General features: G+C 45.2%; 1 protein-coding gene and 1 long non-coding RNA gene across 15 annotated transcripts in view; one reads left to right on the top strand and one right to left on the bottom strand.

Moving 5' to 3' along the window:
• The window catches only part of LOC112912653 (putative pleckstrin homology domain-containing family M member 1P), a 39,872-nt gene extending 36,454 nt beyond the window's left edge, over positions 1-3,418 (bottom strand). The window contains 1 exon segment of the mRNA XM_072746971.1: positions 3,271-3,418. The gene's annotated coding sequence lies outside the window, so the exon portion shown is untranslated.
• A 47-nt stretch (positions 3,419-3,465) lies between these two features.
• LOC140597724 (uncharacterized) overlaps positions 3,466-23,550 on the top strand; it is a 60,056-nt gene continuing 39,971 nt past the window's right edge. For 5 of the 14 annotated variants that reach the window (XR_011999595.1, XR_011999593.1, XR_011999590.1 and 2 more), the window contains exons 1-2: positions 3,466-3,921; positions 18,984-19,070. This is a non-coding gene — a long non-coding RNA (uncharacterized lncRNA). Of the gene's footprint in view, positions 3,922-10,140; positions 10,643-18,983; positions 19,071-23,550 lie in introns of all 14 variants that reach the window. The other 9 variants (XR_011999594.1, XR_011999592.1, XR_011999589.1 and 6 more) reach the window with 6 other exon arrangements.

The following is a 23,550-nucleotide window of genomic DNA, read 5'->3' as shown; positions in this document are numbered from 1 at the left end:
AGACCCTTTATAGGCACTCAGAAGCTCCATTTTTATCAAACAAAGCCTAAAACCAACAAGAAACAATCTTGCCCATCAGATCTGTAGCATACCAAAGGGGCAGTCCCAACACACTCAGGTGCCACATCTCTAACAGGAGGTTTTATAAATGGAAACTGGCACTGGGACCCTGACTTTCCCAGAAAGGACCACAGAGCTTGCTTCCAGAGTAGTGGAGCTTGCTTCCAAGAACTGCCCTGTTCCCGGGCCAACCCTGTAGACAGTCCCAACGTCCCCGTGGAGCACAGGTCCTTTCCGTGGTGGCTAGGTTTCAGAGCTGTCCTTTCTTAAATGTTCCAACATGAAGTTAGGAAGGAAGTGTTCTGCGTGATTTTGTTACATGGCTTCTATAAACATCCAATTTCACTTCCTCCAGAGACTAAGGAAGAATGAAGACAGGAGAAGGGCTCAGATGGGACTTACATTAAAAGAAGAAAGGGATGACCTGGCTTCACCGCTTTCGAAACACTCCATTCATCAGTAAACAGCGACCTCCTCTTCTCAGAGACTTCCCCGCCATCCGTGACAGCCTCGCCTCTATGGCCTGAATCTGATCCTGCACCTGGCTGTGCAGAACAACAGGATGGTGTTTAAGCCCTCCAGCTGCTTTTCCAGGTGATGAGTCAGGGTTTTCAGTTGGAAATGAATGAAAAAATTATCATCTGATTCAGAAAGGCAGCTGATACTAAGATGTGTGAGTGCTGAGTGAGTAAACAGTCCTTCCTTCTACCTGAAGAAAGCTGGGGTTCTGGACAGGAGTCCTGTGGGATGGGTGTGTGTGTATGGGGGCAAAGGCAACTAGCCTTTGAGGTAACTGAATATCAGCTGGAGGGCAAGAAACTTGTAGCTTATGATTCCCAGTCTAAAGGCTAGTGGGTGAGGCCAGAAATGTGAAGTCTATGAACACAGGGTATCTTTCTTTCCTCCTTCCCTCCTCCTATTCAACAACACCTGTCTCTCCCATATTCTTCTTCTTCTTCTTTATTTTTAAAATATCTCTTTATTTGAGAGAGAGCAGAGCAAGCACGCTCACATGAACGGGAGGAGAGGCAGAGGGAGAGGCAGAGAGAGATTCTTAAGCAGGGTCCATGGCCAGCATAGAGCCCAATGCAAGCTCGATCTCGTGACCCATGAGATCAAGATCTGAGCCAAAATCAAGAGTCAAACACGCAACCGACTGAGCCACCAAGGTGCCCCACATCTCCTTCATATTCTTGTTCCACATCCCTTAGGATTCTAGTAAGGACTAAACTCTGAATGAATGAAAGCAGAAACTTTGCCTGACTCATTCAGCTTGCATTTCTAGTGCCTAGAAGAGTGCATGGCACATAGTGGTGCTCAAAATATACTTGATGAATGAAGAGATGAATAAAATAAAAAGGCTCGGGGCAGGGTATCTCCATTTAAGACACTAAGAAGTGGAGGTATACAACTTTTCAATGGTAGGGCCACTGTGGAACCCCTGCCATTACACCAAGCTGCCAACAGGCTGAAGACCCTTTCAGATATATCACTCCTCCACGGAGGGATACTGAAGGTAGACAGGCATTCAATTTTCAAAGAAGTGAGACTATAAATGGCAAGCAAAGACAATGGGTCCTCTTTGGGGCCCTTTACAGTTACTGTCAAACAGCCAATCCCTTGGGGCCTGGTCACCGGAACTGAGAGGGGATGTGTATCCAAAAAGCCCAGGACAATATAAATTATAAATATTAACAAATGGGCCTGGGTGCCTCAAGAATGTCTAGCTACTCTGGGGGAACTTGGCTCCTCAGTTCAAGGGCAATCAAAATGGTCAAAACTCAACGATGCAGCACCTACAAAAAGAGGAAGCAGTTCAAAAGCCTCCAAAGCCACCTAGCCATCAGCTTCCCCAGGATCCACTCACCTACACTCTTCACAACATGTAACATCACGTCTAGTACTGTGTTCCCTGTGTTCAGTACTGGGACTAACTTCCAATCAGCTCTGCCTGGGAGGAGCCCCAGGGGAGGGTCGTCTCTAAATGCCAGGAAAACCTCCATGGGCATGGGTCTGTGACCACAGCCAACCCCACATAGTGCAACCCCCTGAGTTCCTACAGATTACCGTCCAAAGGAAGTGATAAGCTTCCACTGTCCCAGGCTGAATGAGTAGCCATCCCTCACCTTCCAGGTATTTGGATGATAAGGTACCATTGCAGCAGCCAACACAAGTAACATAATATGAATGCTAGAAACACAATCCTTGAGGACAGGTGCAGGAGACCAGACATTCAGGAAAACCTCTTGACCCACGGGACATAGATCTCTACTCCTCCACACTTACTTACCATCTGAGGCCCTGTACCAATCGAGCTACTCAGTAACTACCCGGCTCTGAAAAAGCACCTGGATTGGCTGTTGGGGGGCAGCAGGTGGGGCTGGCAAGAGACTGCACTAAGTGTTCAGATCACATGGGGACCGCATTAAGGGAAGAATGGGCACAGAGCTGAGAGGAAGAGATGGGGGCATGGAGGCCTCATTTTAAGAAGATTGGGTTGGGGTGGTAGGAACTGGGGTGGCAAGAGTCAGGGGCAGTTTAGCAAAGATGAAGGATGGTTGGAGGTGGAAAGAAAGTATGTAGTGGGCTGGGAAGTGAGGGGTTGAGTCCGTGTGGACAAGAAGATGCATGGAAGACTTGGGATAGGGCTGAGATCAGAGCTATCAAGAAGGGGTGAGCTCAGCAGGGCATCCGCTTGGATGGCAGGCATTGAATAAGGGGGGGTGGAGGTGGGGTGTTAGGGCTGAGCAGACCTTGGGGGACTGGGATAAGAAAGCTGAGTCAGAAAAGGGGAAAGCCAAGGCGGTGGGGCTCAGAGGAGGTTGGCGTGGAGCACCGGGATTGCCACAGGGGCTGAGGGGTGAGGACGTGATGCTTCAGAGGGCGGAGGAGGATGTGTCTGCGCTCGGGGTTGGAACTGGACTACCAGGGCTCAAGGGTGTGGCTGCAGCAGCAACACCAGAGGTGAGGGGTGGGGGTACGTGCTGGGCGCGGGTCCCCGTCGGGAGAAGATGGAGGGGGCGGTCAGCAGGGGCTGTGCGGGCTGAAGGCTCGGCTCCGAGGGGGGCAGGGTGCGGGGCTGGAACGGGGAAGGCAAAGGGTCCTGAAGCAGGACGGCGCAAAGGAACCAGGGGGCTGGGACCACGGATCGCGCCCGCCGGGCGTTCGCATCTCGACCCCGCCGCCCCTCCCCCCTGACCCCGGACTCACCAGAGGGAGCGGGGAGGGGGCGGGGGTCGCTCCTGGCCGCTGCAGTCTCTGCGTCTCTGACCCGACGCGCCGGCCTCTCCGCCACCGACACCCGGAAACTGCGCTCCCGGCGCCTGACGCCATCCCGGCGGTTGGGCGCTCGGCCCCGCCCCCGGCCCGCGGAGCCAATGGCGGGGCGGGAGGAGCCGCGGGGCGGGGCCAACGTCCCCGACCCCGAATTGGCAAAGGGCCAGCGGGGGAGCGATCTGGAGGCTCCCGACTCCATTAGGGAGAGGGAGATCCGCCTGCTGAGGTGAGGCCACTAAGCGAGGTCACCGATGACGACGTAAGCGGAGCTTGGCCTAACGCCCGCCTCTCGCAGTGTCTGCGTCACCTAGATCCCGGCTTCTGGGTTCCTGATCTCGCCTGGCCGTAGCCCCATTGTGTAACCTTGGCCTCCTGAGGGTAGGTTCCCACTGGTAAAAGCAGACCAGTGACGTCTACTCTATTTTTGCCTCCCTGAGGGCATGGGCGCTGGTGGTGCTTCCAGCCGGGGCGCTACCAACAGGGCGTCTTTAGCTCCCCGCTCCCTCCTCCTGGACTTTCTGCTGTACCCACCCATCAGCCCCTGAGGCAGGAAGCTCCAGGATCTGCTTCTTCTCATCTCGCCAGGTACTTGTGTGTTTGCTTTCCTCGGTAGAGTTGACGTTTCTTTTGCAGGTGGACTCCGAACAAAAGGTCCAAAGTGCGTGGGAGGGGGGATGTCTGCTTTGGTCGCTTCTCACCTGCAGGCTTTGGTCCAGCGGGGAGCCTGGGGCCTGAGTGTGGGGGCAGTGCCCGGCGGCAGAGGTACTACTAACTGCAGGTCCAGGGGGACTTTGGGAGTATTTACAGGGCTGGCCTGGGAACAGGGAGCTCTTGGAAGCAAGCTCCACTGACCTGGGCCAGGGGTTCTGTGGGCGTTTCTGGGAAGGTTCGGGTTCAGTGCCCGTTGCCGTTTATAAAAAATGGCTGGTGGAGATGTGGCACCTGAGTGTGTGGGGGCAGCTTCCCTGGTAATAATCTCTCTGGGAGTGAGAACCACTTCTCGGTTTTAGACTAGATGAGGCTGAGAGCATTCAGTATGGCTAATAGTTGAGGAGGGGGAGCCTCGGTGTCCATCCGAAAATGCATGGATAAAGAAGAGGTGCTGTATGTATACAATGGAATATTACTCAGCCATTAGAAACGACACATACCCACCATTTGCTTCGACGTGGATGGAACTGGAGGGTACTATGCTGAGTGAAATAAGTCAATCAGAGAAGGAAAGGGAGGTGGGCGGGGTGTGGGGGTGACTGGGTGACGGGCACTGAGGGGGGCACTTGATGGGAGGAGCACTGGGTATTATTCTATATGTTGGCAAATTGAACTCCAATAAAAAAATAAAAAAAATAAGATAAAATAAAATAAAATAAAATAAAATAAAATAAAATAAAATAAAATAAAAATAGTTGAGGTGTGGGTAGCCCGGTTGGCTCAGCGGTTTAGTGCCGCCTTCAGCCCAGGGCCAGATCCTGGATTCCAGGGAATGAGTCCCCATCAGGCTCCCTGCATGGAGCTTGTTTCTCCCTCTGCCTGTGTCTCTGCCCCCCACCCCCCGTGTCTCTCATGAATAAATAAATAAAATATTTAAAAAAAATAGTTGAGGAGGAAGTTAGAAATAAAGAGATAGAGGCAAAGTATTTTCTGGGTGTTGAACAAGGTGGAAAGTAAGGGATTTACTAGGGAAATCCCATTTCCTAGGCAAAAGGATAGTGTTTCTGGTAATAATTAGCACACCAGTACCATCAGTGTCTTGACTCAAGCACACCCTCCCCCAAATGGAGCAAGCAAGCAATATTCCTCAGTTCTTCCAGTTTTAGTATGTGTGCTGCCGAAGTGAGCACTATTCCTCAGTTCTTCCAATGAATTTTTGCATAGCCACTGTCTGCAAAAGCTGTGGGAACCCCACATAGTAATCTTTTGTCTGTTTTTTCAGGAGCCCAGCCCTTGTCTCTGGGTCTTCTCTTACTTCTCAGGCCTCTCAGCCCCTCTGCTTGTCTTCCTCTCTTCATCTTGCTCTGGTGCACATTTTCACCATTCATGGGCCATGAGTCCACAAGGTAGTTTCCAGCCAGAAAAAAAATTTCACACTGCTATATCATTTGAACAGTCATAAAGTCACATGCAAAGAGAAGAGAGCTTGAAGGTTATCCTGGAAGAGGCAGCTTTTATCTGAGTCTTGCAGGTGGATAGAGGAAGGGGCATTGCAGGTGAAGAGACTGGCAGAGAAGTGGCTGGTGGGTAGGAGTGCAGGCTGAGCTCAGGGGAGGTCGCCAAGAGTGGAGAGGAAGTTGGACATAAGAACAGAGTAAGGGGATGGGGCTAGGATGGGAGGGGTGATAAAGACAGATTGGATGAGGGGGGAAAGGAAGGATGCAGACACAGCTGGAGGCCTGTGCAGGAAGGGCTCAAACACTAGCAAACTCAGCTCACAGGCCACTGGTCTGTCAGCTTAGATTTCAAGAATTCCACAGACTTATTTAAAAAGCCAGGTAGGAGAACTGCAGGTGTCTGAATTCCCTGCAGACAGGTCCAAGGTGTAGATTCCTGAACCCCATCCCTTCCCTGGAGAGTCACTCTGGGATGGGGTCCAAGAATTTAGGCCTGACCACCTCTGCTGTCCTCTGCCCTCAGCACCAGCGGATCCAAAGCATAAGAAAATGTAAGAACCTTTGTCTTATTTTAGAAGCTGAGGGGTAAGGGATTATTTGGCAAAAGAGAGCTTCTATTGTTGTTTGGGACATTTGGGCAAAAGAGAAGCTTCTGTTGTTTGCCAGATAGGAATTGTGATTGGTCCTTGTCAACCACTGGGAAGGTAGGTTGCCATTGTTATCTTCAATAGCACAGATAAGAAAACAGGCTTCAGAGAGAGGCTAAGTAACTTGGGGTCCCAGGGCTGCAGAACTAATAAATAAGTGGTAGAGGGAGGACTCTCACCCAACTCTAATTCTAATTAGAGAGTTAGCATAGTTCAGTGGCAGAGCAAGTGGGCTTGGGAGGCGGTAATGCGTAGGTTTGAACACCAGCTGTACCCCATACTGTTTACTGGGCCTTCCCTACGCTAGTGTGGGCGTTCAGGACAACCAAGCAATGTGAGGCTATGGTTTTCACAGGCCCCTTGAGATATAGCACTGAAGATTGGCAATTAGAAAACAGAAGTAAAGGCACAACACACTCTTAGCCTCTTAGCCTCAGGCAGAGGGGCCAGAGGGTGTGACTTCAGGTAAGTTCCCAAAACTATCTGAGCCTCAGTTCCTCATCTGTAAATTGGGGAAAATATCAGTTGACCTGAGGATTAAGATAATATCCTTAGGAGAGTTTCTGGCCTGCTGGAAGTACTTGAAGATGACTAGCTATAGGGCACCTGGGTGGCTCAGTTGGTTAAGCCTCTGCCTTGGGCTCATGTCATGATCCCAGGGTTCTTGGGGTCAAGCCCACAACAGGCTCCCTACTGAGTGGAGAGTCTGTTGCCCCTCCCCCGTGTCCCCACCCTCGCTCATGCCCTCACTTGCTCTCTCAAATGGATAAATCTTTTTTAAAAAAAGATTTTGTTTGTTCATGAGAGACACACACACACGCAGAGGCAGAGACACAGGTAGAGGGAGAAGCAGTCTCCATGCAGGGAGCCTGATTTGGGACTCGATCCGGGACTCCAGGATCACGCCCTGGGCTGAAGGTGGCGCTAAACCGCTGAGCCAACTGGGCAGTCCTGGATGAATAAAATATTAAAAAAAAAAAAGGAAAAAAAAAAAAAAAGACTAGCTATAGTATTCTTATAGTTTGGGCTAATTCTCACCTTCCCAATCCAGTCAGATCTGTTTTTAACTGCTTTCTGAACACTGGAGTGCGAGCTTTATTTATTTATTTATTTATTTATTTATTTATTTATTTATTCCATTTTTTGAGAGCCTTTCTTATTTGAACCCCAGATACATCCTTACTTGGCAGCTGACTAAAGTCATCAAATAAGGACTAATGCAACCATTTCCCTCAAAACTGGAATAGCTAATGTTCCCCCTGGATTCTATTGTAGGAAGTTGGTTCTTCCCAGTCTTTTAAAATATGGGGTTAAAGGGTTTTTAATTATTAATTTGTCAATTATACCTCAATAAAGCTGGACAAAAATAATGAATTTTTAAAACTCCCCAATAGTTATTATTATTATTATTATATAGTTTACAGTTCAAATAGTATGACATCAAATGGTGAGGAAACATAATGACCCACAGCAGTTTCTTCCCCTTTACCATCCCCACCTTCCCTCCTGAGCCAGCTCACTGGGCCTGCTTACTTCTAGCTGAATCTTCTGATGCTTATCTCCCCACCTATCTTGGTAATTCTAGCTTTGGATTTATCCATTTTAGACACTGTCTGTGGACTTCCTATTATCACAGGCAAGGAGTTAGTTCTTTAACACCCCAGTCCGTTCTTGGGGGTTAGTTATGCCATTCTTTCCTGATAATTGATAGTGTTTATAGAATTGTGATTACGTAACTATTGTTCGCCTCCTAGTTACAGCTCCAAGCAACCCAAAAAGATGACTTTTGAGGATGGGCTTTCTCTACCTTGGTGTAGAGTTAGAATGATGAATGACCATGTTTGCAGTCTTGGAGCCTGCGTCCTTCAGAGCCTGAAGCCAAAGGAAAGCACAGTTGAGGGATTGATGGGGAGAAGATGACTTGTTTGAACCCTAGATACAGGCAGCTTTAAGTACTTAGGCTTCCTGGTTATATAAGCTGATTAACTGTATGACATTTTTGGTTCAAATATATTTTAGTTGGATTTCTTTCACTTGGAGCATACAGAGCAGTGACTGATACATATGGTCTTCATAAATTTGGGCAAGTTATACAAGCAGTATATGTAGGTATATGTATATGTATGTGTATATGTATATGTATGTGTATATGTATATGTATGTGTATGTGTATATGTATATGGATATGTACATGTATATGTATCCTGACCAGCACAGCTCACGACACTAGGTTCCCTCTCCCTCTGCTTTTATCAGTCAGAGCCTGAGGTAGCTTGACATTGAAGAGTACCATTTAGGGACTGGAGGAAGCAACTTACCATGAGTCACTGCCCTAAAATATATTTTCCATCCACATGCCCGTATCTGGAATTCAGTGGTGATGGTGGCATTCTTTAGGATTTATCCTGGCTCTCTTCAAGTGGTTCTCCTTTGCAGTGAGAAGTCTGCAGGGAAAGATAGCAATTAAGGTAGAGCATCTTGGGCCAGTTCTGCTTTTGCCATGATATCTAGCAAAACAGATGATGAGAGGGGCCAGGGACCTTGTGGAGCCGTGGGAGCTCTGATGGTCAATTTCACTGTTCTTCAAATTGTCCCAAGTCCATGCAGATCCCCCACTAGAGTCGTGCCTTTTGACAGCCTCTCTCTGAAGATATTTCAGGCAATCAGAATCTTTCCAGTTTCAGAAGACCTCTAGAGAAAGAAATTTCACTACCCTGTTGTTTAAGATTCATTCATTCATTTATTTATTTATGTATTTTGAGAGGGAATGTCAGGGGAGGGGCAGAGGGACAGAGAAAATCCTCAAGGAAACTCCCCACTCAGTGCAGAGCTCCACACAGGCTGATCCCAGGCCCTGAGATCATGACCTAAGGTAAGATCGCTCAACCAACTGAGCCACCCAGGCTCCCCTCACTACCCTGTTTTGATGTTTAACTTGTAGAAGCCCTTACTTCTGGAGGTCCCTATAGGAGGCAGTGGATACAGTTTTTGGTGTAGACAGGATCTAGGTACAAATTCCTGCTCCTAATGGCACAGTCCCTATGCAGGCTATGGGGCAAACTCATAGTACTATGTGTTGACCTTTAGGAGGTCAGTCTGTATTTCATAAGGAAATCATATGTGGAGAATGAAGAAATGGTCTAAAATTCATCCAGTCAGATCCCTGAGGCATCAAGTGGGCAGGGTCTGGTACTAGGCATTGGGGAGAGGAAGATGGGATTCTTACCTCATCAGGGTTCCTGACCTAACAGATAACTGCGGTGGGGCCTTCACATTGATGGTGAAGGTGATGGTGCTATCTTTCACTCTGTTGCATTTACAGGGGACACCTAGAAGAGCGGGGCCTTGGTGTGTAGACTCTAAACCAGGACTCGGTCACATCCTGAGATAGACAGGATTATTGGCCCTCCCTGCACCCACACTCTTGCTGTGTCTCTCTGTGGGCAGAGTGTACTTTCCTGTCCCCTGGCTCGGGGATTGGCCATGTGACTTGCTTGGACCCATGGACTAGGCAGAAATGAAAGTATGACAGTTCTGTGTCTAGGCTTGGAGAGGCCCAATGAAGTTTCTGGTTGGCCTCATATGCTTCCCTCGGGTTGCCACTGCCTCTTCAGCCTGGGCCCCAGAGCCCACCCAGGTGGAAAAGAGCTAGCTAGCCCTGCTGGTCTGCAGACTAGCACGGAGAAGCAGTGCTGACCCAGCCAGCAGAGCATTCAAGTACAGCTGGACCAACCATCCTGTGAGAACCGGTATTCCAGTTCACTGAGTTTGGGGATGGTTTATTAGTTAGCATTGTTGTGGCGAAAGATAACCAATACACGTACTCCTTTATTAGGCTATAGGTTCAGCCACTGTAGTAGAGACCCAACACAGCAGTGGGTTAAATAAAAAAGAAGCTTACTGATCTCTCATATAATGATCTGATTAAGTACTGTAATCCAGGGCTAGTTTGGTGGTTCATGTGTCAGGGAGCCAGGCTCCTCCTATTTTACTGCTCCACCACTGTAGGGTGTAGCCCTCTCTACATGAAGCCTTTGTGTTGTTCACAGGTTGAAGTCTCCATTTCCCTTGGCCCTGTAAGCTGAAACACTCCACAGTGTGGCGCCAGACCCCTCTCCAGTGCTACACTGGAACACATCAAGGCTCACCTTGAAGCACCATTCCTGCTTCTGCTTCAGACTTCAGGACCTTTCCTCTTCTTGAATGGGTGTGCCTCCTCCCACACCCCCAGGGGGTGCCCCACCACTGTCGCCCAGGTCTCAACAACATCTCACCCTGACTAGGACCTCAGGAGCCAGAGCTGGTCATGCCTGGTGCTTCCCAGGACCGAGAGGCCCTGATTTCCATAGTGGCAGCAGCCAGCCAGTGTGACCCTTTGAGACGCCAAGGGTGAGAATCTCAGTCGTGCCTTTTGGTCATCTTCAGTCTGTCTTGCCCTGCCTCTCACACCCTCAAATCCCTGCTGACCTCTGGTCCTGAAGAAGCCAGGGAACCTCTGCTCCACCTCCTGGTTCTCTTTGCACTAACTACGTCAGTAGTTTGGTGAGTTTGGTGAGTCTTGTTAGAATGGTCCCTCTGTTTTGGAAATCAGCTCAGGAGGGGTGGGCATCTGGATGGTAACAGATTCTTTCTCTAAACTCTAGCCAGGCTCCTCTGAGCCCTCTTCTTGATTCAACCTTTTGGCCTGTGAAGACTTGAACAAACACTAACGTTGTTTTCAGCAGCTCATGACCACTGCCCTAGTAAGACCCCAGTCTCCCTTAAAGTGCCTGCCCGTGAAACTCAAGGCTGTCTAAAGAATTTCCTGCTTATTCCAGCCACCACCTGAAGATAGGGCCCCTGTTTCCCAGCTTCTGTGAGAGAGTAGGAGTCTAGCTTTGGTAAGTGCCAGTTAGCAAATCCAGATGGTTTCATATGGGCTAACCCCCTTCCTGCCTTTTATAATCTTTCGCTTCTGACTATGGAACCCCTACTCATTCCCTTCCCTAGTCCCTCAATCTCCCTGTGCAATACTCAGTCACCTCTGTACTTATCTCAGTTGAGTTCCGTTCACGATGAACCCTTTTCCCTGTGCCACTGCAATATTCTATTACTATGGAAATCTGTCTGGATGACTTTAAGTAGTGCCTGGTTTGGTTTGTTTTTGACAGGGGAGATATTCAGGATCAGCTTTTAAAATTAATTTGCTTATTTTTCAGGATCAGCCTTTTATTTTTTTTTAATTTTTATTTATTTATGATAGTCACATACACAGAGAGAGAGAGGCAGAGACATAGGCAGAGGGAGAAGCAGGCTCCATGCACCAGGAGCCTGATGTGGGATTCGATCCCGGGTCTCCAGGATCGCGCCCTGGGCCAAAGGCAGGCACTAAACTGCTGCACCACTCAGGGATCCGAAGATCAGCCTTTTAAATAAGCATCCCAAGGATGTTTGAATTTAGAGGTCCAAAGGCCACACTTTTTAAAAAAAGATTTTATTTATTTATTCATGTGTGTGAGAGAGAGAGAGAGAGGCAGAGCACAGGCAGAGGGAGAAGCAGACTTCATGCAGGAAGCCCGATGTGGGACTCGATCCCAGGACTCCAGGATCACGCCCTGGGCCCAAGGCAGGCGCTCAACCACTGAGCCACCCAGGGATCCCCACAAGGCCACATTTTTAGGAACTCTGTTTCCCTATGGGCACCGTTTCCTCTGGCAGCCCTTTTGAATGGGGGCTATGTTTTCTCAGATACCTCACTGCCATTAGTCCATCCAGCTTTCATTCCAGTGAGAACATTCTGGAGGCCAACCTAAGAATCAACTCCAAGTGCTTCTCCAGTCACCTCTGGGGATGACTGCATGTGATTGGTATCCAGTATCTGGTACCTTAACCTGCTGCTCAGCTAGAATGACACCTTTTATGTTTATGTTTCTGAGTTAGCTAACTCTCCACCATGTTACTACTCCATGGAGACAACACCTTCCTTTTAGAAAGACTTGAACACCCACCCATTTGTTAGATAGTATTGGTTGGCTCTTGCTACCCACTTCTATCCCTTTCTTTGCAGGTGCTAGAAGCCCACAAACCACATTTCACAGATTCCCTTGACAGCAGAGTTCTGCCAATAAAATGAACCTGTGTGAAATCTAGGAGGTGAAAAGGAGGTGGAAACCATTCTTTCCTCCTCTGCAGTAGCAGATGTGCAGGCTACATGTTGGGACTCCATGTTGCCAGTCACAGGCTTGGGACCATGGAGGGCTGCAGTGACTTCAGCAGTGGGTTCCCGAAGTGTACTGACTTTTGAGTGGCAGCAGCAGCTTTGAATGTATGGAAAGCAGCTGTGGTAAAGTAACCTGACATTCACCACTGCTAGCCCCACAGTGGTGAGCAGCCATTCCTTGAAAGACATTATGACCGGAGCTGATACCAAGGGATGGATGCTTAACCATGTGAGCCACCCCGGCATCCCAGAAGCGGAGGGAGTGGTGCTTCTTCCACAGATTGCGCTTCATTATCCCTGTGCTTCATTATCTGTGTTGGTTGAGGAAGGCAGTAGTAGGTTCGGTGGTGGGTGGTGTTGGGAGAGAGCCTGATAGCACACATTGGACCCTCAGTGGAGTCAGGAGAGGCTAGTGGGGTGGTCCATGAGAAGGGGTAAGTGGCACCACCAATATATTTTCTGAAATAAAGGACTGATGAGGGCAGTCTTGGGTAATTACCACCCTCACACATTTTTCTTTACCCTAGCCCTCCAGCCCCTCCCTGCTAGCTATCCAAGGGTTGGGATTATTATTTTTTTTTTTTCAAAGGAAAGGAACAAAATACCCCAATGTGAATTATCTATAGCTTGTATGAATGAAGAACCCCCTATGCCAAGACAGGGCATATATTTTGTGCATGAGTTTGAGCACTTGGGAAGAAAAAGCCCTACTGTGGAGCTAGGCTCAGTGATCCCAATATTCTGGTAACGCTAAAAATCTTACAAGAGGGGCCAGAAACAGATGATCTTCTATGGGCAGGTCAAGCATGTTGTGAATAACTTGTATTTGGTGAACCAGGGGAGAGAGCACCAGAATAAACTGCCAATTGATTTAATAGTCTGTACACCTGGAGATATGTTTTCCAGTTTTCAGACACTGATTTTATTGGGGAAACGAGGGGAAGATACCCCTATTCATCCTTCCTAGTGGGCACTGCCTCTTGTGGAAGTACAGTCTCCCACGAGGGATTCTAGTTTCAGGCCTGTTCCTCTCACCAATGGCCCTGTTACCTGTATATACATGTTTATTTCCATTTTAATTCCTTACCACATGGCTAGAATTGGTTATTAATTTATACATTTTTAATATGAGAAAAATAAGTATTTTGCAAGCAATGCTTAGAAGCCAATATCAGAAAATAAACTTGATGGTGAGAATGTGAACTAGTGCAGCCACTCTGGAAAACCGTGTGGAGGATCCTCAAATAGTTAAAAATAGACCTGCCCTACGACCCAACAATTGCACTGCTGGGGATTTACCCCAAAGATACAGATGCAATGAAACGCCAGGACACCTGCACCCCGATGTTTCTAGCAGCAATGTCCACAATAGCCAAACTGTGGAAGGAGCCTCGGTGTCCATCGAAAGATGAATGGATAAAGAAGATGTGGTCTATGTATACAATGGAATATTCCTCAGCCATTAGAAACGACAAATACCCACCATTTGCTTCAACGTGGATGGAACTGGAGGGTATTATGATGAGTGCAGTAAGTCAATCGGAGAAGGACAAACAGTGTATATTCTCATTCATTTGGGGAATATAAATAATAGTGAAAGGGAATATAAGGGAAGGGAGAAGAAATGTGTGGGAAATATCAGGACGGGAGACAGAACATAAAGACTCCTAACTCTGGGAAATGAACTAGGGGTGGTGGAAGGGGAGGAGGGCGGGGCTGGGGGTGAATGGGTGACGGGCACTGAGGGGGACACTTGACGGGATGAGCACTGGGTGTTATTCTGTGTGTTGGTAAATTGAACATCAATAAAAATTTATTAAAAAAAAAGAAACGACAAATAACCCACCATTTGCTTCGACGTGGATGGAACTGGAGGGTATTATGCTGAGTGAATTAAGTCAATCGGAGAAGGATAAACATTATATGGTCTCATTCATTGGGGAATACAAAAAATAATGAAAGGGAATAAACGGGAAAGGAGAAAAAAATGAGTGGGAAATATCAGAAAGGGAGACAGAACATAAGAGACTCCTAACTATGGGAAACGAACTGGGGGGGTAGAATGGGAGGTGGGCAGGGTGTGGGGTGACTGGGTGACGGGCACTGACCGGAGCACTTGATGGGATGAGCACTGGGTGTTATTCTATATGTTGGCAAATTGAACACCAATAAAAAATAATTTTTTAATAAAAATAAAAAGAAAATAAACTTTATAGACAGCCTGAGGCAGGACAAGGTCACTTGAGGACGATGACAGAGCGGAGTTCACTGTCGCTCTCCTCACCCAGGTCTTCAGCAGCTGAATCTGCAGCCTGAGGCTTCTCTGCTGGGGCATCACCTTTCTCTCTGCAAAAAAGAAGGAGAATGCCTTTAACTCTGTAAAGGAACAATTAAACTTTTCATAATTAACTCATTTTAGAAAAGAAGTATAAATTGTCCCCAGTCAGGTACCCTGGTTCCCTGTTGAAAATCTCATCCTCATCAGAAGAATCCCTGTCGTGTAGCTTCTGTGCCATGTTTTTCTTCCGTGTGGCATTGAGAGGTCTGTACATGTCCCGAAGCCAAAGTGGCCGCCTTCTCCAAAAAAAGCCCTCCTAGAAAACAGAAAGGACATTTTTAATTCTGCATTTGCCCTGCTTTCTCCATCCATGGGAATTTATTTTCCTCAGACTTACCTGACTCTCACGTTTGACTGAACATCTCTTATGCAGCAGAGAATTAAAGAAGAGCCTTGGAGGAAACACATATGCAGACAATTAGTGATTCACGCCATTTCCCATGCCTCTCACAATGTGTATCTCTGGTCCTATTAGGACATCTCAGTCCATAATCACAGGAAGCAAAATCACTCCAGACCTGGGATCCTGAAAATAATCCCATGCATGCTAGACTTCCAGAATTTTCCCATGTCTGTCCATAATGGCTCCACAATTTCTCTGGGGAGGCCTTTGTATGTGGGTTGGCATTGAGTATAAGCAAGATTTTCATCCTGCTCACCTGGGCCCTTGGCCGAGTGCCCTCGTGGAGTGAACAAACTGTGCAACTCTAACACAGAAGCACCTTACTCTCTCCAGAAGCAGTTTACTTTGGTCCCCTTTGGACTTTGTCTCATAGGCATCATTTGCTGGGGAGGAGGAGAGAGAGGTGTTTCTATTTTCCTAGCTGCTTTATCCTACAAGTTGATTCACACCAAATAAATGCATGAGTCCAACCAACAAAGTTACCTAACTCACTGACTTTCTCACTGCAGGCTGTGGCTAATGAGTGAGCGAGGAAGGTCACAGCCAGCACTAAAACACAAAATATTATTTTTGAATACAAACAATATAGAAAGAATCAGAGTGTATAGTAAGTTTGTCTTAGAAACTGCTTATGTTGAGACGCCCAGGTGGCTCTGCAGTTGAGTAATGCCTTTGGCTCTGGGCGTGCGTGGTCCTGGTCTGGGGATCGACTCCACATTAGGCTCCATGAGAGAAGCCTGCTTATCCCTCTATCTCTCTGCTTCTCTCTCTGCGTCTCTCATGAAGAAATTAAAAAATATTTTTAAAAACCTGCTTATGTCTTTACAGTATATGTACTGAGTTGTGACATAAAATGTAGCTTGCAGCCCAAGAACAGTATAATCAGAGAAGTGCCCCTCTGGAAAGGAACCATCTTCTGACACTCAGTAGCAGTATGCCCATGGGGCAATTTACCTTCCCTTTCTTCTCCATTTCCTTATTATAAAAGGAAGAGACAAACTATTACCTAAGGCCTCTCCCAGTTAACAGTCTGTGGAGTCTGGACAAAGGGAATGGAGAGTGGTGGATGAAAAACCAGGAGGAGGAGGGAAGTTTTCCTGCCACTTTACAGGAAGGAGTCCTATTTTTCTGCCTTCCATCAGCCTTGAAGACTAGCCCTCTTAGCCCAAGACTCTGTAGCCAGGCCTGATGGTCACTACCAGCAGGAACAGGTGCATCCAACCCCTCTCCGCCCTTTTTCTTTAAAGGAGTAGTGACAGTAGATGCTCTGTGTCAGTTCCATTCTAACTCAGATTTGTCTGGGAAGCTAATTTGGCTGGATCCAGGCAAAGCATTAGACCAAATCAATATTCTTTCTGCCTTTGGTAGTTTCCTGGGTGTGAAACAAGGGGAGTGAAATAGGAGTTCTAAAATCTAGTTCTGAAATTCTGCTTTAATAATTGCCAATTTACCTTGAGCCTCCTTCTTCGTCTTCCACTGGTGCTGCTCTATGAGAATAAATCTGTTTTGGAAGGAAACATATCACAGGTACCCATCTCAATAACCATGCCTCCAAATCTGTATTCATTCCTTTGTATTTTAATTCTTATTCAGCCTTTTTTGAAGGCAGGAATTCTGTTTGTTTAGTAGTCCTTTGACTCATCCATAGTCCCAACTTGGGATCTTGTGTGCAGCTGGCAATACATTTTATTGACTGTTTTAGATGACATCTAACAGGTAATTCCTAATAAAACTTCTTAGAAGTAAGAAAAGTATCTACCAGAAACGTAAATAGCAACATCGTTTTAAAGTCAAGGACAAGAGTAGAATGCCTATTATTCCTGTTACTATTCATCACGTTGAAGAGGTCCTAATCAATGCAATAGGAAAAAACTTCTTTTAAAGATTCCAGGCATCTCAATGCAATAGGAAAAATTAAGTATTGGAAAGGAAGAAACAAAACATATTTGTATATGAAAGTATGGACAACCTAAAAGGCCCAATGAGTCAACTTAAATTTTACTGTAGTGGGATGCCTGGGTGGCTCAGCAGTTGAGCGCCTGCCTCTGGCTCAGGGCATGATCCCAGGGTCCTGGGATCAAGTCCCACATCAGGGTCCCTGAATGGGCCCTGCTTCTTCCTCTGCCTGTGTCTCTGCTTCTCTCTCTGTGTCTCTCATGAATAAATAAAATCTTAAAAAAATAGAAAAATAAATTTTACTGGAAGTGCTATGAGAATTCAGTAAGATGGCTAGACACAAAATCAAGAGCTCAACATGCAAAATGCAGTAGATTTCTTACGTTCCACAAATAACTAATTAACAAATGGAAGAGTGGTTCCATTTATTATATCAATAAAAGGAAGGACACCTCAGTGACTCAATGGTTTAGTGCCTGCCTTCAGCCCAGGGTGTGATCCTGGATCCTGGGATCGGCTCTCACATCAGGCTCCCTGCATGGAGCCTGCTTCTCCCTCTGCCTGTGTCTCTGCCTCTCTCTGTGTGTGTCTCATGAATAAATTAATAATATCTTTTAAAAATATTTAAAAATATCAATAAAAGACATAAAGTACCTAGGAATAAACTTAGAGTGAAGAATGGGGAAGACCTTTGAGATGAAAATATTAAAACTCTTCTGAAGGACTTTAAGAAATGAATACATGATGATACCATGTTCCTAGAATATTGCAAAGATGTCAATTCTCCTCAAACTCAATGCAATCCTATTCAGATCCTAAGATAGTTTTTCTTTTTTTTAAATAAAAACTGGCCAGCTGACATTTGGTAAAGGGATATGCAAGTCTAGCTATGAAATGTATGAAAAACGAGGTCAAAGAGCATGAGCTTAACTCTACCAGACATCAAAATAGGTTATTATAAAGCAATTGGAATTAAGTATATAGTGTGATATGGGAAAGGAAATTGGACTGATAGAGTCCAGATAAGTAAAGTATTTTAGAGATGCCTGGGTGGCTGAGTGGTAGAACATCTGCCTTTGACTCACAGGGTGAACCCGGGTCTGGGGATCAAGTCCCACATTGGGCTCCCTGAGACGAGCCTGCTTTTCTCTCTGCCTGTGTCTCTGTCTCTGTGTGTGTGTGTCTCATGAATAAAAAAAATCTTACCAAAAAAAAAGAATAGTATTTTAGATCTGTTCAGAAAGAATGAACCATTCAATAAAAGACTTTAAAGTAACTGGATCTTTCTGTAGGGGGAAAATGTTAGATCCCCTACGTCAACCATACCTAAAAACAAAACAGATTCTATACAGGTTGAAAAATATAAATTATAACAAATATAAGTATAGAAGAAGACAGTATAAAGGCAACAAAGGCCTCGCTAACAAGACCCACATCGCATAGGCCACAAGGAAAGAACTCGCATATATGGTGACAGACTCAAAACATCTCCCATTTCTTGTAGTCTCACCCCCTTCACCCTTGGATTGTTGGTCATCTTCTGGTGACTGATAAAACTCTTTTCATATTAAATATATTAATCCTTTCAGTGGCTTCCACTGAATTTCAGTGTTTCAAATACTGGCCAGTGTTTTCATCTTTAAGGAGACAGAACAGTGGAATAAGAGCACAGGATTTGCAGTTAAGTGAAACTGGGTTCTGCTTTGGGTTTTGCCACTGGAGCCTTAAGCTGATCCCCTTTTATGGATGAAAGAGGGATGGTAATATTGTCCTCCAGGGTTGTGGGCATGTCATTGGATATGGAAAATTCTTCTTCCTATGCTTGGCAAAAACCAGTGCCAAGTCATTATGGAATTGAAGAAAAGGTAAACAGGCAACCTCCAGGAACAGGTGACTATAAACATGACATGCTTTGGAGTAGCCTGATGCAGGATTTTAGCTACAGTGTTTTAACCAAAACTACTCACATAATTCAGTGTGTGGAAAAAGCTGCTGAGTAAATCTAATTAATCAACAAGATGATATTTTTATCTTTAAGCCATGTCCTTTTTTCCAGGATGACTGATATAGCTCCATGAGGGTGGATACTATCTCTCATCATTTCAGCCAAGGAAAGAAATCAGTGGTAGTCTGAAAGTGACTGGTGAGTACAGCTAACCAACAGAATTTTGAGTTGAAGAAATGTTACTATCATGTTAACTTGGCCTTCTTAAACCTAATGTCCCAAAACAGTCTAATGGCTTGTTGCCTTGTTTATAATCCATAAATCTCCTGGCAATGGAAAGTTCCTTTAAAAATCCCCAGAATAGGGCAGTCCCGGTGGCGCAGTGGTTTAGCACTGCCTGCAGCCCAGGGTGTGATCCTGGGGACCCAGGATCAAGTCCCACATCAGGCTCCTTGCATGGAGCCTGCTTCTCCCTCTGCTTGTGCCTCTGTCTCTCTCATGAATAAATAAAATCTTAAAAAAAAAAAAAGGAATTGCTTCTCTTTAAAAAAATAAAATAAAATAAAATAAAAATCCCCAGAATATACTTTGCAATAAAAGAACAAAGTACATGTCAGTCTGTCAGAAGAGGAATACCAAGTAGTAGTAAGTGAGAAAGTGGCTTTGATTTTAAGTTTGTAAATTCTGAATCTATTATAAGGACAAAAGATTTTCTGGAAATCTGAATTAATGGTTGTTCTTACCTCAATGAGACAGAAAACTATAATCAAAATCATTACTACTACAGTCACAGATATTGCCAAGATGAGTTTGTTGTTATAGCCATAACCTGGAACTTCTTTCGTGAGCTAAAAAAAAAAACAAAAAACAAAAAACAATTTTTTCGAAATCAAAGAAACAGGATGAAAGCTAACTATTCTTAAGCTACTCTAAAACCTCATTCTTTCAGGAGTGGCTTACAGGTTCTTAAGAAATATACCAAATCTAATGTGTTATATAATTTTATCATTAGCCCTTTTTTCAATAATATATTTATCTAGTATATTAAGTCCTCTTCTCATCTACCTGGGAACAGTGGCACCATTCTCTAAAGGAGCAAAGTGGCAGATCACTGTCTCAGCCAAAATTAATGGCTAAGACAAGACCCAGACTGGGAGGCCCTGGTCCTTGTGCGTGGGTGCTTTAATTGCATGTCCTAAACTGACTAAAATTTCAGACCCCATGGTTCAGGAGTTATCCTCACCTCCCTTGACTCCTGCCCTTTCTGTTCACTCTGGGCTTCTGTGCTTTCATTGATATAGTTCTCAGTCTTCCATTGGTCTGTATCCCACTCTGCCTTGGACACCTTTACTTCCTGCTGCTCGCTGAGAAGCTTCATCAGGAGGCCTGTTCTGGAGATAAGCTTGGCACAGGCCAGTTGCACGTTGGTCTCAGAGCAGTCCATTTTCAAAGTCCGGATAACATGAGAAATGAGCCTTCTCACGTCATTATTCGGGATGAGGGACCGTAGCTGCTGGTTTAGCTGAATTTCAAATAGATCACCTGCGGATGAGAGCTTTGCAACACTGAAGCCTGTGGGCTTTGGGGGCAAGTCAGTGACCAAGTTGTGGTATTCCCATTGTGTTTCATTGGTTTGTTTAACAGTCGGCACAAAGTTGTCTCTGGTGGTAGTAGAATATGTAGTGGAAAGATTCCTACGGTTTGTGAATTCAGGGGGAGTTTGTTCTGCTACAGTAGTGTTTTCTGGAGAAATAATTTCTTCAGAAACATTCTGTGCAGTAGTGTTTTCTACAGTAGTGTTTTCTTTAGAAGGTTCTGAAATAGTAAATAATTCTGGAAAAGGATTTTCCTGAGTCCGTTCTTCTGAAGATGAAATAGCCTCCCGTGAAGGGGAATCTATGAGGCTCCTGACTGCAGGCAATGGAGGCCTCTGTGCTGACATCAATATATTCGAGCGTGAGTTTTTCTTTCTTAACTTTTTACTTTGTTTGGTCTTGGGTGTTCTTTGGACTATACGTGAGCGACTTTTATGGATAATATACTTTTTCCCAGAATGTGAGACTGGTCTGGAAGCCTCCATTTCCCTAACTCTAGCATTCGCATCTTCTAAAACAACAATGGGGTAGGTTAAGTCTTTTGATTTGTTTCTCACCTTAGGTAGGGATTTTGGAGCAGTGGAGGCAGATGGGCTGCCCATTATGTATTGCTTCGGGAAAGAAGAGGCTGCTGCCTTGTGCTCCTTTATGAATGAAGGCTCTGTGTGGACGGAGTTTCCCACTAATTTCCTGGGCCTCTGGGCCATGCGAAGCTCCTCCAGCTCCCTGGGGGATGGTCTACTGTGCCTTCTTTCTTTGGCCATGTTCTTCACAAATGACTGGGCACTCTGTTTCCCTCGGGTGCTCTGAACGTCCACTTCCTTGTAGTGCCTTTTCTGTAGGTCCTTGGGGCCCTTGAGAACCCTGTTTTTTCTAAACCGCCTCTTCCGTACATTCTTAGCCTTGGGAAGGCTCTTTTCCTGTCCTTCGGCAGTTTCCAATTTCTTTGGAACGATTTGGCGTTTAAATTTGGGACCTAAAAGCCCGGGATGTATAAGCATGGCAGTTTTTTCTTTCTTTTTCACCTCATCATTTTTTTCTTGAATTTCTGCATCTAACAAATTTTCTAGGAAAGAGAGTTTCCTCAGTTTATTTTTGTAAGTTGAATTGTTGGGTCCAGGTTCAAGAGAAGGGCTCTTTGTGTTGTTTGTCAAGTAACCCACAGGCTTGTCTCCATCTTGAACATTTGAAAACAGAGTTTTAATGAATGGTAGTAATGTTGATTCTACATCTTCTAGATTTCCCTCTGAGAAATAAGGTAATATGTAATTCAGCGCACTAATAACATCACTTTCATCATTAAAGTCTAGCTGCTCATTCATAAAAGCTGACAGACCGATGGCATTTTTGTCTGAGGATGCCTTCTCTGGCTCAATTGTCAGCTCAGTACTGGTACTCTTCTTCCGGGCTTTTAATACCTTCATGAATGATCCTTCTACATTCATTATAGATACTTTTTCATCTGTCAGAAAAAGAGGAGACTAGTTTTGATAATGAAAGGCTGATAGCACAGCTTTTTGTCAGTCCGCAGTCATACATCCCAGTCATAAAAGTTAAGAACCAGCAAATATCTAGGTACCATTATCAAGGACACAAACTCAAACTTGAACCTATATTGGCAACAACAAAAGGAGAAAAGGGTATTTTTTTTTTAATGGCTATTTCTTCAGAACCTTCCACAACGTGAATAACTACATTTAGGATTATTCCATAATCCTTGGTCTCCCAGGGCCAATTATCTAGTACTGAAGAAAAGCCAAGTCTGGAAGACACTCAGCTAAACTGTCTGCAAATCTACTGTGACTCCTGGTATTCATATACCCTGTCCTGTACTGCTTCAGATGCAGTGGAAGCAGGGGGTTTCCTCCTTCTATCTCTTCAGTGTGCTTGTTTTCTTGCTACTATCACAGATGCCCATGAAAACTCCCACTGCTAGTAGGGCCTCATCTGGACATGCCCTCTCCATCTACCCATCAATTACTATGCTTGGTCCCTGGTCCCATATATTGCAGCTCACACAAAACATAAGCTCTAGACAGAAAAAAAGCACTAAGTCCACCCTGGCTCTTTGCTTAAATTGGGCAGGGAACGAGTGTAGGCTTAGGGATTTTCCAGGTATGAGAGATATGCCAATGTGGAATGTTCGATAAATCAATGGAATAATACTTGAGGTTTTAAAATGCAGAAGGGATAAAGAAATTTTTTGTCAGAATGTGAAGAAATATACTAGACTTTCATTTCTAATATTTCTAGCTTTATTTATTAGGGTACCATCCAGAGCTTCCCACTACATGAAAGTCAGCATATGGCTTGTGTACATGCACAGTATTATCCATCCGAGTTTCATTTCCAGAAGAATTAGAAGTATTTTCAGCGGTGTTGATGAGAGTCAGAGGAGGAGGTAATGAAGGTCACAAGAAATGAGGAGCAATGGGCTTGTAGAGAGCCCTAAACGGGACACTTGAGTGCTATGCAACAGTACTTAACACCTCTGATCTCATTTTTCCTCACCTGTAAAAGGAGGTTAAACATGCCTATTCTGCCCACCTCTAAGAGATAAGGGAGTAATTAGTAAAAAATTGTTTTGAAAAATAAGCAACATTATATTTACAGAGGTAGCAAGGTGTTATTTATGATGTACCCTAGGTCATTGATAGGGAACCATATTCAAGCTATTTGGGTGCAGAAGCACATTTTGGAAGTCATGAAGTTAGTGCCAATAAAACATAGTATACAGAAAAATACTTAAAAGTATCTGAGCGTTTTTGGATAGAAAAGCTGAGGATTCAGAACAAGTTCAGAGTTGGACAGTCCAAGAATAGAAGAGTGCTCTCTATCCATATGAAGGCAGCAGCTTCTGGTTAGGGAACAGAAACTCTCAGGCTCTGAATAAACTTTATAAATCAGCATCACTTTTACTCTTAATAACTTGTAAAAACAAACAGAATAAACAAAAATATATCTCCACCTGTCATATAAGACAATGGGGACCTGAGATCTGATACATATGAAATCAGTTTACAAATTATGATGCATATGTTTTCATTTGGGAGTAATTAATTTAATAATGTAACTGAGAATCT

The sequence above is a fragment of the Vulpes vulpes genome, chromosome 2 (assembly GCF_048418805.1).
Source record: "Vulpes vulpes isolate BD-2025 chromosome 2, VulVul3, whole genome shotgun sequence".
NCBI classification, from domain to species: Eukaryota; Metazoa; Chordata; class Mammalia; order Carnivora; family Canidae; genus Vulpes; species Vulpes vulpes.
Note: the sequence above shows the minus strand (reverse complement) of the source record. Positions and strands in the feature narration are given on the sequence as shown.